Raw genomic sequence first — 14,490 nt, 5'->3', positions numbered from 1 at the left:
CCACACAGGACACTTAACCGCAGCTTACTTCTTTCCCAGGGTTCCCAGGAGCGTGCTTACTCCTTATCCCCAATTTGCCTTCCTCTATTTTTATTTTATCTCGAGAAGTTTGGAAAGCTGCGAGGCTTAAACCCCACCTTGATCTCTGATGCACACAGACACCAGTCCCACCCAGCCTCCCCGGGTCGCTCACTGCCCATTTGGGAAACCATTTGGTTTGACTCTGAAGGATGCATCATCGCTGACCCTAGAATCCTTAGAAAGCTAGAAGGGCCAGGAGGCAGCATGAGACACTCCCTCCTGCTTTTGGAAAGACCAGGCTAGGCCTGCAGGGGGCCCTGCTGAGGGTCAAGGGGGCAGCGATCCTGCCAGTGCTCTCGGTTACCAGAACATTCCTGTGGTTCAGTAGTTAAGGAGGAGGTCTACACAGTCATCTCACAGGCTGGCCCTGCGTCAGCAGGTCTGTGGCCGTCTGTCAGCAGCAGCTCCTGAGCTCACACCTCGCCTCCTCTGCCCCACCTGGCCACATCCACTGCGGTCCTCAAGCTCTGCGATCACCAGGGGCAAGCGGCTGCCAAGAACAGACTTTAGAACTCACACCGCCCTGCCAGGCCCTCAACAGTGTTTTGGACACTTGTCCCAAGTGTTTCTCCTGGCTCTCGGGAAGGGCTTTAGTCTTTCCCCTCAGCTGCAGGACTGAACACTAGGCCTATTCCCTGACACCCGAACTGACCCAGAAGAAAGATCTGCCTTCTCGTCCAGAGGCCTTCTGGTCACGTCCCTCTTGGTTAGAAAGTGTTTGCGTTCCCAGAAGGCTATGCGTATGTCAAATAAAGGCTTCAGGAAGGCAGAGTTTGTCCTTGACTCCTGCTTGGGGTGTTAACAGACCAGGCTAATCACGGAAAATGGAACCACACATTCAAGTGCTACCTCAGCAAGCTGAAGCTGGGCCGCTGTCTTACCTGGGTCACCAGGGAAAAAGAGATGACAGCCACATCTCCCCAGCAAGTCGGCGTCACCCGATTGGTAGGGAAGTGTCCTCTGTTGAGCCCTGAGCAGGAAAAGCAACCTAAGGTGACCAGTACCCTGACTGCTGGTAGGGACACAAGTCCAAGCACAGCACTGTCCCTTCCAATTCAGTGGGAACCTGAAGCCCACAGAGACAAGATGGCCTGGAGAGCCCGAGGCTGTGCCCTGACTCAGCTGAGAACTCAGGCTGCCAACCCAGTTCCTTCTCCACCATCGACCCTTTGAGTGGAAGGAGTGCTCTGTCACCACAGAGGACCATCCTGGGCAGGGAGCATTTGCAAGTGATGGAGGCCTCCAGGGACCTTGTTGGCACATGGGCTGTGCTCCTGCCCCATGATGGCCCTTGTACACCCAGCGGGCAGGCTGGGGGCCGTGGCGGGGACAGGGGTGGGAGGGACTGCTCAAGTGTCTGGGTACAAAGTGTGGCCATAACACGGTCATTTCACGGAACTGTGTCGAGAATGCCAATTATTTGGTGCCTAAGGACTCTCAGACCCAGTGAGGCCATGTGTTGCCAGCACAACTGGCCTCTTGGTGCTCGTTTTGAGTCTGGAATGTGTTAAAGGATTTCGGGGGCAAGTCCCCTCCCAGAAGTTGTAGCTTCCCCGGGTCCTTCCTGCCCCTCCCGATGGACCCCAGAGGCCTGTGCCCTCCACCCCTCCCCCATTTTCTAAGAAGGCTGAGCTCTGAAAAGCACTCCACACTCATGTTTCCACTGCAGACACCTGTCAGGGCAACTCAGGGCAAAGTGTCGACATCTGGGTGGAGTCGCCCACGCCGGACGTCCCTCAGATAGCTGGTCCCCAGTCCCTTTATTCTCTGCGCCAACCTCACCAAGCAGCCTAGCACAAACTTCACCAGCCACCCAGTGGCCACGGCAGCTGAGTCACTGAGGTAAACACACCTGTCCCTCAGAGAGAGACAGAAGGATATACGTGACTCCTCACAGCCATGGCACAGCAAACCAGCGAGTGCTACCCAGTGCTTGAGGGTCCAGCTTTGCTGATGGTTGGTCCCCACAGCCAGGGCCAGTCCACATGCCAGGCCTCCAACACACACACACACACACACACACACACACACACACACACGTGCATACTCACAAATGTAGCAGAAAGGGATCAGAGAGAAGAGACAGACCCCTAACACGTACCCTGGTCAGTTTCTTCCTCCAGCTAGCTTACCTCCTGACATTTATAGAGTCCACCAACTGGGGTCCAAGAATTCAGCACACAGGTCTGGGGGCACATTAACATTCAAATGACACACATCTCAAATCCCCGTCATCATAGGTAGGTTTTGAAAATGTAGTTCATCAACACTTTGTCTTGGGAGAGAGATAGGGAATAAACCCGCTATTCTGTAAGCTAGTAAAGAGGCAGATTCAAGGACTTATCATGTGTGCTGGTCAACAATACTGGAGGAAAATTCTACATAGAAAGTCAGCTAAAGGTCTGGGCATGGTGGCGCATGCCTTTAATTCTAGCACTTGGGGGCAGAGGCAGGTGGATCTCTGAGTTCACAGCCAGCCTGGTTCACATGACCCCCAAAGGGACACTGTACCCTAGCTACAGGTTTTCAGAAGCTAGAAGACTGTGCTGGCTAGTTTAATGTCAGCTTGACACAAGCTAGAATCATCTGAAAGGAGGGAGCCTCAGGTTTCAGCTGAAAGGCATTTTCTTGATTAATGATTGATGGGGGAGGGCCCAGCCCACTATGGGAGGGGCCATACCTGGGCTGGTGGTCCTGGGTTCTTCTATAAGAGAGCAGACTGAGCAAGCCAGGGGAAGCAAGCCAGTAAGCAGCACCCTCCATGGCCTCTGCATCAGCTCCTGCTTCCTGACCTGCTTAAGTTCCAATCCTGACTTCCTTTGGTGATGAACAGCAATGTGGAAGTGTAAGCTGAATAAACCCTTTCCTCCCCAACCTGCTTTTTGGCCATGGTATTTTGTCGCAGCGATAGAAACCCTAACTCAGACAAGGACCATGCTGAGCAGTACTACAGGCTATGAGTAATCTGGGAAGTAGGAGAACATTCCAGCTTCCTCAACACACATGGTGAGTAAAAAAAAAAAAAAAAAAAAAAACAGAAACAGATGCAGGAGACCTGGTGGCCATGTGCAGCCCTGGACACAGCCTGGATCCCAAACTTCTAGTGAAGCCAGACTGCTAACAGACAGAAGCTGCAGCTTGGACAAGCCTCTGTGTGTGTGTGTGTGTGTGTGTGTGTGTGTGTGTGTGTGTGTGTGCACCCGCACCTCAAGCTCTAGCATAGAAGTGATCATGGTATTAGGACTATTCTAGAAGGAATTGCCATCCTGAGATACTTCTGCCCAATAATCATTGAAAGGAGAAAACATGAGTGTGTGTGTGTATATATAATATATATAATATATAAAAATATATGTAATATATAATATATACAATATATAATATATATATGATATATATATGGGGGTGCTGCAGGCTTACAGAAGAGAGGCCCCTGGTCCTTGGCCAGTACTGGAAATGTCAGGGGATTTGGGTACAGGGGAGTTTCTCTATGATCGTGTAAGAGTATTTCCTTAAAAAAGTTAAAAACAAGGTATGGAGAGAAGGCTCAGCCAGTCAAGCACTTCGCTGCGCAAGCCTGAGGACCTAAGTTTGGATCCCAGCACCCACACTAAAACCCACGCACATCTGTTACCCAGTGCTGCGGTGCGGAGCGGACACAGAGATCGCTGAGGTTATCTGACCTAGATCCAGGTTCCGTAAGAGCTTGTCTCCAAGGAACCAGGCAGAGAGTGACAGAGAAGAATGCCCTAGAGCTTCCTCTGGCCTCTTCAAGCACACAGGCTTGAACACATATATGTGTGCACACACCACATACATGTACTTCACACCCCTCCCCCCCCCAAAGAAAAGGAAAGAAAGAAAGTTAAAAACCAATTCCTGAAGACAAAATGAAAGCAAAATGGGTTTGACGCTTGCCCCCAGGCATCCCTCAGAGTAGAAAGGTTCCCAGATCTGTCAGCCAACATGCCCTGGGAATCCAGCAGGGTGGAGGCACAGTGATGAGGGAGTGAGGATCTCCTCATGTACAAGATCTAAGGCTGGCTTGGGCCCAACCTCTGCCTATGATTGATTGGGCCAACACCCGCCAGCCAGGTCTGCTTTTGTTAGAGAACCACTAACTAGGCTTAGTTGACCACCAAACTAGGCTGCAAAATCTGACGCAGGCACCCCTATGGAGGCCTCCTTAGGTCAAATTTAATTTGAACCAATCCAGTCCATAGGCAGATCACTGCCATCTATCTGTCTGGGGAGATGATATTTTATTTTATTTTATTTTTTTGGTTCTTTTTTTCGGAGCTGGGGACCGAACCCAGGGCCTTGCGCTTCCAAGGTAAGCACTCTACCACTGAGCTAAATCCCCAGCCCCTGGGAGATGATATTTTAAATTTGGGTCATGAAGGACTTCTGTAACTTCAGGAGAATGTCGACACACATCATTTGAGTCCCCAGGGACACCTCAAGACAGGCAACCAGACAGGAAGCCTTAAAAAATAAGCATGGGAATGAGCACGAAGCCGCAAACACCGGAGCTTCAGAGCCCGTGTGAGGGTGAGGGTGACGCAGCTCGGCTTCCTGGGCTAATTACGTTTGTGGGTGTTTCTGCCAGTCCAGGCTGTTCCCGACGCTGGAAGGGTTCAGAGGAGCCGCTCACCACGCACTGATCCCAGTTGAGAGGATTTGGTGTTAATGAAGGTGATCACCAGCCCAGGCAGTTGTGTGTCCACTCTTCCTTTAGTCCCGCATGAGGCATCACCTGAGTGCCACAAAGAGAAAGGGATGCATGGAACATTCCCACTTCATATTTCTTCCCGCCTTTGCCCAACCTGTCACCCATCCATTAACCTTGTCTCCACTGGGCCCTGTGGCACGAGGTCTTTGCTTCTCTCTGTCGAAGGGAGAGCAGGCTGCAGTCAAGATGAGGAATCTCCCGCATCCTTGTGTACAGGATGCTGTCAGGGCTTCTCCAAGCTCTCTGCTACTCTGAGGGGTGAGGGGCAGTGACATCTCTAGGATGGCGAAGGGTTCAGCCGACCCCAGTACTGACCCGCTGTCAGCTTACCAGCACAATGCCTGCAGACGTAGTCCTGAAAGGCCCAGCCCCCGGAGGAGGGTTGGGCCATGGCGCTGAGGCTCCAGGACAGAAATGCCAGCTTGCGGGCAATGGCGTCAGACAGCTCTGCCTGCACAAACAGAGACCCACTGGAGCTCCGAGACGGAATGTTCCTGCCGCAGCCAGGACGCTGGGTGCGGCTGCCCTGCTTGGCTGCTTTTTTTGTTTATTTATTTGTTTAAGTTTTTCTTCTTTGAGGACAGGAACGGCACGGAGGGAAGGGTGTAGGTGTATGCTTCAGAGCCTACCTGGCCTTCCACCCCAATGCCTTTTGGAGAACCATTCTCTTAACTCGTGTGTGTGTGTGTGTGTGTGTGTGTGTGTGTGTGTGTGTGTGTGTGTGTGGCAGCCAGAGGCTGACGTCAAGGGTGTCGTCTTTCTTGATGGCTTTTCCACATTGTTTTGTACAGGGCGTCTGCAACTAAACCTTCAGCTTGTCGCTCTGGTAGCCATCCGTGCCCATTTCTGTAGGTGTTGGGGGAACCCGAACTCAGGGCCGCACACTTGTGGGACAAGCGCTTTACCCACCAAGCCATCTCCTCAGCCCCAGGTCTTGTTAAGCGACTTTACCGAGGTAGAATTTCTCTACCATAAAATCCACCTGTCTTAGGTGTATTGCCTGGTGTAAACAGACTTAGGTGTGTTGCCCGGTGATTTCTGTCAACAGACTGAGTCACGGAGCCTGCCTAACCCACTTTCGAACAGTCATCCTCGAGAACGGATCCTCTGTGCTGTCTGCACCTAATCCCTGTTCCTGCCCCGCCCCTGGCAACCACCAATGTAGTTTCCTTAGGCTTGCCTGCTCCAAATATTCAGGGGCAGTGGCCTCCACGCATGGTTCCTCCCATGGAGCGGTACATCCTGGGGACTCATCGGTCCTGTGCAGAGTACTTGCTTCATTCCTGTGTGATCAGTATCACCGTTATCATCACCGTTGTTTGGATGAGCCAATGGCGTTTCTCCATTTAGCCGTCAATGGCCACTGGGTGCTCCTGCTTTCTGGCCATTGTGAATGAAGCTGCTGCACCTTTTCTCTCTCTCTCTCTCTCTCTCTCTCTCTCTCTCTCTCTCTCTCTCAATTTTGGCTTTTAAGACAGGGTCTCTGCGTAACAGTCCTGGCTGCCCTGAAATTTACTAAATAGATCAGGCTAGCCCCAAACTCCCAAACTCACAGCGATGGGTAGGACTAACGGCAGGAGCCACCACACCTGGCTCTGGGACATGCTTTCTTTTCTCTTATGGTAGATATTGGGAACCAATGACTTTAACTGAGAGTATATTTTGGAGGTGCATCAGGTGTGCCCCGGATACAAGATTTAAGAGGGCCAGGGGTGATGTGTACACTTTTAATACAAGCACTCAGGAGGCAGAGGCAGAGGCAGAGGCAGAGGGGCAGAGGGGGAGGGGCAGAGGGGGAGGGGCAGGGGCAGGGGCAGGGGCAGGGGCAGGGGCAGGGGCAGGGGCAGGGGCAGGGGCAGAGGCAGAGGCAGAGGCAGGTGAATCTCTGTGAGTTTCAGACCAGCCTGGTTTACAGAGTCAGTTCCAGACCTGAAAAGTGAGACAGCGTCATAAATCAATCAACCAATCAATCAATCAATCAATCAATCAATCCAACAGCAGTAATAACAACCTCTACTCCCTCCATACACACAACAAGGCAAAAACTATCAGTAAAGAGGCACTGAGCTTCATATGAGAGGTGCCTGAGTTTAGGTTTTAGAAAATAGAGTTAGGCCAGAATTAAGAGTTCAGGAGGGTCTTTGGAATTGACCCCACGAAGCATGTGGAAACTGAAAAGGGGCATCCAGGCAGAATGAGTCAGGCTGGGATCTGCTCAGCCCCAGGGAAGGTTGGAGGATAGACCCCCGGAGGAATGGGGGTGGTAGGGTCGGTCCCTGAGGCCTCAAACTCTACTGGCTTTAGCCCGAGCCTGGGTTGTCTGTTCTGTTTCAGAGTCTCGCTTACTTAGTGATGGTGCCAGCACCTGAGAGCCTTGGCCAGCGCTGTGGCTGTGCGAGCATCATCACAGCATGTGCTTCGCAGACCAAGGTGACTGCCAGCCATGGGATAGGGGGACACAGACTCCATTGTAGACACAGCTCGTTGTCAACCCAACATGAATGTTACCACGTGACTCAAGCAGTAACTCATAGCAATGGCAGCTTCATCTCATCAAGGGGAAATGCCACCCCGTTATATGCCCTTGAGTCTTGGGGATTTGTCTTGGGAATGCCCCCTCACCCCCACACACACACCCTTTGAAACAAGAGCTTGCCGTGTAGCCCAGGCTAGCCTTGGACTTGTCATCTTCCTGCCTCAATCTCCTGAGTGCTGGGATTATAGAGGCTCACTATGGTGACGGGCTGTACCTCACTCTTAGATGGCACATGCTGTCCTATGCAAGAGCACACGGTAGTCAGTTTCCTGTCACTCCTATTGGCGGGTATGATTGTTCTCATTAGCTCTTAGTGACCTTGCAGTCATTTACTTTGGAATGCACCAAAAGTCAGGTGGTTGAAAGAGTAGAGGGATGGATGGATGGATGGATGGATGGATAAATAAAGGGATGGACAAATGGATGGATGAATAGAGAGATGGGTGCATGAATAGCAGGATGGATGGATGGATGGACAAAGGGAGGGAAGATAGATAAATAGAGGGGTAGATGAATGGATGGATGGAGAGATAGATGGGATGGTCAGAGGGAGGGTAATAGATAAATAAAGGGGTGGAAGGATAAATGAATGAATGAGGATGCGCAGATGAATGTGTAGAGGATGAGTAGGTGGAAGGATAAATGGATGGAGGGATCAGTAGGTAGAAGCATGAATGGATGGGGTCATGGGTACATAAGTGATAAATGAAATGAGTGGTGGGATTTCAGGCGTGGGTACATATGGAGGAATTGTTTAATCATTGCCGCACACGTGAGGAATCTTGAAAGTAAAATGGGGGTTGAAAGTTGCCCTGAATGACTGTCTGGGTGTCAGTGTTTCTGTCATGGGGGCCATGCTGGGCTTGTTCTGGATGTCCTGTGGAGCGAACACTGAGCCCAGTCACCTGCCACCAGCAGCAGGGAGCACAGGGAAAGCCTTAATGTAATTAGAAAGTTGTGAGTCAGCACACAGCGGGGTATGGTGTTTACCAGCTCCATCATGGACCGGCGAGGGTAGGGACCTGAGGTTCTGAGTCGCTCTTGGGAGTCTACCTGAGAAGAATTCAGTGGGAAATGTCTCACAGAGGAGATAGTCAGGGTTCAAGATTAGCTGTGCTCAAGGAGTCTGGAGGACATTTCCTGAGGAAGAAGAGCTCATCTGAGCCCATGGCTGCCTCAGGGTCCCTGAGCCCGTGTAGCATCCATTTCTAATGCCTGAGCCCTGGTCCCACATCTGTGCTTCTGCTAGGCTTAAGCTCCTGAATTTAGTGTATGTCAGGGTGTCAGAGAAGAAACCCATCAGCCCTCCTGACAATATGTGTTCCATGAAGTGAATATCCCTGTAGTCAGGGGAAGGCCTGAAGCCTATAGAGACCAGGAAGACAGGCAGAGGTTGGCCATATCCCCTCCTGTGGCTCTAATGTGCAGTTCTGGTAAGGCTCTCCTGGGCCGGTGAGCCAGCCGACCCGTCTGGGCGCAGAGGGTTTCGAGGGCCAGTAGGTAAGATGCGGATTGGAAGAGAACAGGAGAGAAGAGAAGAGAAAGGATGCCCCTGGACCATCTGGCAAAGCTACAGGAGCTAGAGCCAACCTGGCAACGACTAGCCCGGATAAGGTCAGGGCTCTCTGAAAAGCCACGTCGGTCTTGCCAGTTCCAAGTTCCATGGGCTGCCAGGCATGTCCAGGAAGAGACTGCCTGTGGGGGGAAGAGGAGTAGGCACTCCAGGAGATGGGGGCCAGATGGGGCTCTACATAGGCCAGTGGCAGGTGCAGAGTGGATTAGCAATGGGCACCAAATGCCAGACAGGCACCGAGTTCTGTCGGGATTCGCGTTTACCAGGGACACCCGTTGCTGTTGGCCGTTTCAGTGAACAACACCTGCTCCCAACTGGCCCACGGAATTTGAAGAGCTAAGCCGGAGCTGTGAAATGAGCTTCCTTCCAGGTTCTTAAATCGTTTCTGTCCCAAGTAATCAGGCTGGGACACGAGGTTTGCTGTGGGGACCGGTAGGCACAGAGCTACAGGTCTGAATACCCATGTACCCCGACCTCTAGTTCATGTATTGAATGAAACCAGCCCTCACCCCAAGTTAAAGGTGGTCGGAGGTAGGCATGGGGCATGACTAGGTCATGATGACGGAGCCCACATGCATGGGGTTAGAGCTCTTGTAGGAGAGACATCAGGGCACTCATAGCCCCGCACCATGTGAGGACACAGGAAGACACCATCTTCCGCTCAGGGTGGGTTCTCCTGTGGGCCAAAGTCTGGGTGGGCAGGGAGATGTCACTGGACAGCTGCCATTTTGAGCCCCATGGCTCCAGTCTCCACCTTACTCTTTCCGTCCCTCAGTTTGCCATCCCTGACAGCTCTTCCGTGGAGCCTTGAAGATCGGGCAAGCTCTTCAAGCTGCTACATCTCCTGTCAGCGCAAGTGTCACATGTGTCCCCACCATGCTGGCCTGTCTGCACATACCCCCCACCCCTGTGGATCCACAAGTCATCCCTCTCTGTCTTTCTTGTTCCTGTGGTGTCCTTCCTAAGGTGGAGGCTCTACTCTGAAAGTAAAGGCTATGGGCCATTCTCCGAAGGGCAAATAGAAATGGCCGTCGTGGCTGGTTGAAGGCTTGTGGCACTATGGAGGTGGCCTTCCTTCTGGCTTGGTAGAGGACCTTCAACAAGGACCTTCACTTCGTCATGGGTGCTCTAGGACTGGAGCCAAGCTGGCTCCCCTGGGTCCCAAGATAAGTCCTTGTCCATACAGGAGAGGGACAGGGCTCTGAGCATCTCCGTAGCATTTGGTAACACTTCCAAAGAGGGTCAGTTCTCCGTCATCATGAATAAAGAAACTCGAGCCCCAGGCTCGCCCATCTTGACTGCCCACTGTGTGTTGCTGGCTCTAAGTCACGGTATTCTGTGTGTCAGTCCCCTCTCTTCTGTCCATCTGCATCCAGAGAGGGCAGTACGTGGGCTCAGTCCCTGTCAGGATGCCCGAGCTGTTCCTCGCCTCCCTTAAGTCTAGATGGTATCATTGTAGCCTCCGTGGCTGCTGACCTGAGTCTAGCGACTCCACACAGGACATCTGTCCCCAGGATGCCAGGTGACCTTCCCAGTTAGTGTTCTGGCCTCTGCGTCCCTTCCACCTGCTCCTTCTGCTGCTGGTGAGCTCCTGTCTACCAGCTCCTAAGTGTCCTTGGCACTAGTATCATTACGGTAAGGATTCGGTCCAACCTGGGACCAAAGGCCATGTGTCCGGGTTCACACTGAGAGACTATGTAAGTGTGTACTGGGGGCAGGGGGTGCACTGGTTCTGATCTTCGGGGACCTCTGACTCTTGTACACTCACAAGTGTGCTCAGGAGCCTGCGGAGGTCAGAAAGGGGACTTCTAAGGGACTAGGGGCTGGGTAGATGCCAGGTCAGGTGGGATGTGGCTGGGGAGAGATTGGCCTCCCTGCTGGAGGAGGTGATGTGGCTGTGCTTCCTGCGGGGGGCCTGTGGGGCCTGTGGTGGCTTCTTCTAGGGCTTCTTAGGTAAGACAGCTTCCTGTGCATTCATCTGAGGCCATGAAGTCAGCATTCGCTCGCATATCTGGCCCAGAGGGGAGAGAAGGCATCCTCTTTGGGGAGTGTAAAGGAACGCGGCCTCCCAAGCTTCAGGAAGGAAAGCCCTCGCTTCCTGGTGAGAGGGAACAAACACAGGCCTTGACTCCAAACCCAGAGGAACACGTCAGAGCCTGGCCACCAGGGACAGGGACAATTGGCTGGCCTAGTCCTGTGGCTGTACTCGCCGATGTCCTGACCTTACAAGGCAGGCCAGTGAACCCATGGGGATAGGGAAAGAGGAGGCTTTTCCTAGGGGGTCACTTGGAAAAGCCTAGGTCTAGATGTTTAGGCTGCTGGGCCCTGCAGAGGGTGGGTTCCTTCAGGTGCTCAGAGATCCATGTTCCAGGGCCGTGGAGCCACGGGCACTCTCTCAATGCCCTTCTGAGTGGCTCTGCAACCGTCTAGGCCCACCGGGAGATGGCTCTCACCGGGAGGAGCCCAGAGAAGCTGGGCACAGTCCTCTCACTCTGTCTCAGCCATGTTTCCCCAGCTTTTGAAGCCAGGCCCTGACCTTGGGTTTGAGCAGCCAGCCCCAGCCTCTGTCCCCTATTTGGGGACAGGCACTACAGGTCCCTGGGTTTTCACTGTTGGGACCGTACGTGTAGACTCTCTGGTCTCTAAAGACCTCTTAATTCCCTTGGAGCTTCTGACAGACGATTGGAGACGTGGCCCAGTTGCCCTCCCGTCCCCACGTGGTGACAGACCTGAGGTGTGTCTACTCGGTGTCTCTGAGGCTCTGATGGGGTGACCTGGTCCTGCCCTTCCTTCCTTCTTTCCTTCCTAAGAGCCAGGGGTAGGGGTCTTCTCTACATAACCTTGAACCCTGACCCAAGGATTCCTGTCCCAGGGATGAGGTCACTACTCTGTCAACTATATGCTGTCTGGGTTCCAGCTGTCTGTCAGCTGTCCCTCGGGGTGGGGGTAGGGGAGTCCTGCTCCTTGGCCTGACCACTATTTACCTTTGGCACCTGATATTATAGACATGGGTCAGGGAGTTGGAGCGTCGTAATGGGTTCTGTCCTCACAGCACCAAGGCAGCCAAGCACCGGAGAATTTAGACAACACCTGGAGAGGTGTCGTGGCTGTGGCCAGCCCCATCCTCTCCTACCACACCCCCCTCCCTCTCTGGCTCAGCCAGTCCGGTTGTTACATAAAGCACCTTATGTAATCAGGGCAAAGGCGGAAAGCCCCCACGCAAGTCAAAACAACCCCGCATGGGGCAGGAAGCCTAGATGGACAAACACATTCCAGAAAGTGGTGACCCACAGCTAAGAGTCACACAGTCATTGCCAAGAAAGGGACAGACAGGGCGAGCACTGGGTGAGAAAGCAGTTGGACAGGTACACAGATGGATTGGTAACTGGCAGAGGCCAGCAGTCGGTGTAGCCTGCAGGAGGACAGGCCGGGCGTGGGCTGAGGGTCTGAGCTCTGAGGATTTGCTGTGTCCCACTGCCGTGGCCTATGCTTTCACACGGCTGTCCTGCCTCATACCAGATCCAAATGGCTGGAAAAATCTTGCCCTACAGCTCTGCTGACAGGGAAGGTTGCCCCCTATCCTTTCTGTCCCCTCCGACTGACTTGGTGGCCTCAGAGGGACACCAGGCTGCATGAGGCTGCATGGTAGCCCAGCCCCAGATTCTGGACCCTTTGTCACAGTCCTCCCCCAGTCTTTGCCCATCTCTACCTTTTTCCTCTAAAATCTCATCCTTAGATTTTTGAGTCCAGAGTGTTCTAGTATAGGAAGCCTTGATAGTAGCCTCTTGCCCATCTGCAAAGGCCCTCTTTCCAGATGTCTTAGTTAGGGTCTTACTGCTGTGAACAGACAACATGACCATGGCAACTCTTATAAAAGACAACATTTCATTGGGGCTGGCTTACAGGTTCAGAGGTCCAGTCCATCATCATCAAGGTGGGAACATGGCAGCATCCAGGCAGGCATGGTGTAGGAGGAGCTGAGAATTCTACATCTTCATCTGAAGGTTTCTAGCAGAAGACTGACCTCCAGGTAGCTAGGATGAGGGTCTTAAAGCCCACGCCCACAGTGACACACCTACTCCAACAAGGCCATGCCCACTCCAAGGTCATACCTCCAAATAGTGCCACTCCCTGTTCTAAGCATATACAAACCATCGCACCAGATAAGCTCACATTTATGGGTTTTGCAGGACATCTTTGGCATGGGCAGGTCCCCCTACCTGGGATGTCCTGGCTCTTCCTGTGAGCAAACTCAGAACTGCATAAGTGGCCCAGAACAGAACAGAGCTGGCCCAGGACATGGCCTCCAAGCAATGCACCAGCTTCCCCCAGCCAACCAACCCCCCTCCCTGTGTGTGCTCACACCACCACCTCCAGACTCCAGCCACAGCTGCCCGTTGCAGAAGCCGTGTCCTCTCCCTCCCCTCCCCTGTGAGTTTCCCTTCTCCCTTATAGCTCTGTTGGTCCTGAGCAGACGCTGAGTCTGCCACCCCTGCATGGTAGGAACTGGGGCTTGGGGACATCTGGACCTCAGACAATGGTGATGGGAGTGTGTGTATGTGGGGGGAGACAGAAGAGGAGGAGGAGGAAGAAAAGGAGGAAGAGGAGGCAAAGGAGGAGAAAGAAAGAGTAAGGGGGAGGAGGAAGAGGAGGAAGCATAGAAGGAGGAGGAAGAGGAAGAAGATGAAGAAGGAGGAGGAGGAGGAGAAAAGGAGGAAGAGGAGGAGGAGGAAAAGGAGGAGGAGGAAAAGGAGGAGGAGGAAAAGGAAGAGGAGGAGGAGGCGGAAAAGGAGAAGGAGGAGGAGGAAAAGGAGAAGGAGGAGGAAAAGGAGGAGGAGGAAAAGGAGAAGGAGGAGGAGGCGGAAAAGGAGAAGGAGGAGGAGGCGGAAAAGGAGAAGGAGGAGGAAGAGGAAAAGGAGAAGGAGGAGGAGGAAGAGGAAGAGGAGGGGGAGGAAAAGGAGGAGAAGGAGGAGGAGGAAAAGGAGAAGGAGGAGGAGGAGGAGGCGGCTCACAATCTCTGTGAAAACCTACAGGCTTAGTTCCTATCCCCTTGGTACCTCTAGGCATCTTGATTCTCTGCCACAAGGCTCCATCCTCATGGATCCCCCCCCCCCCCCGGGCTAGCTTAGAGGACACCAGACACCAACTGTTTAGCCACTCTTCTAAACAGGAAAGAAACCAGGATCCTGAGGAGGGTGTGTTGTTTGCTTCTGTGTTCTGGTAGGCAACACAGAAATCACCTAAAAGCAGCTCTCTCTCTCTAAGCCCATCTTCTAGACATGGACTCGTCCAGTCCAGCCCAGCCTGGCCATCTCTACTGGCCTAACTCTGTCTTCAGATACTGCATGTCCTAACCCTTTCTCTGGAGCCCCGTGAAGGTGAGGTGCTTTAGAGTTCTTCTCTTAGGTAGAGCTTTGACTGGAGTGGTGGTTAAGGGTGGTACTAACACTTTCAACTCACCCAGCCTGGTCAGCAGGAGGCTTTAGAGTAGAGGAGAGGTGCTCAGGCACACAGAGGCGGGACCCCAGCGGGAGCCTCCCACACTCTCCCTTCCGGGGCTGGATGGGA

General features: G+C 53.0%; 1 long non-coding RNA gene across 1 annotated transcript; it reads right to left on the bottom strand.

The window, feature by feature from the left end:
* Positions 1 to 4,326: 4,326 nt before the first annotated feature.
* Positions 4,327 to 5,495, bottom strand: LOC120098852 (uncharacterized). The gene is made up of 2 exons (XR_005497502.2): positions 4,927 to 5,495; positions 4,327 to 4,837 (listed from the first exon to the last, which is right to left on the bottom strand). It is a non-coding gene; the product is annotated as an uncharacterized LOC120098852 (long non-coding RNA).
* Between the last annotated feature and the right edge of the window lie 8,995 nt (positions 5,496 to 14,490).

The sequence above is a fragment of the Rattus norvegicus genome, chromosome 20 (genome assembly GCF_036323735.1).
Source record: "Rattus norvegicus strain BN/NHsdMcwi chromosome 20, GRCr8, whole genome shotgun sequence".
NCBI lineage: Eukaryota > Metazoa > Chordata > Mammalia > Rodentia > Muridae > Rattus > Rattus norvegicus.
The sequence above is the reverse complement of the archived record's forward strand: the minus strand, read 5'-3'. Positions and strand labels throughout refer to the sequence as shown.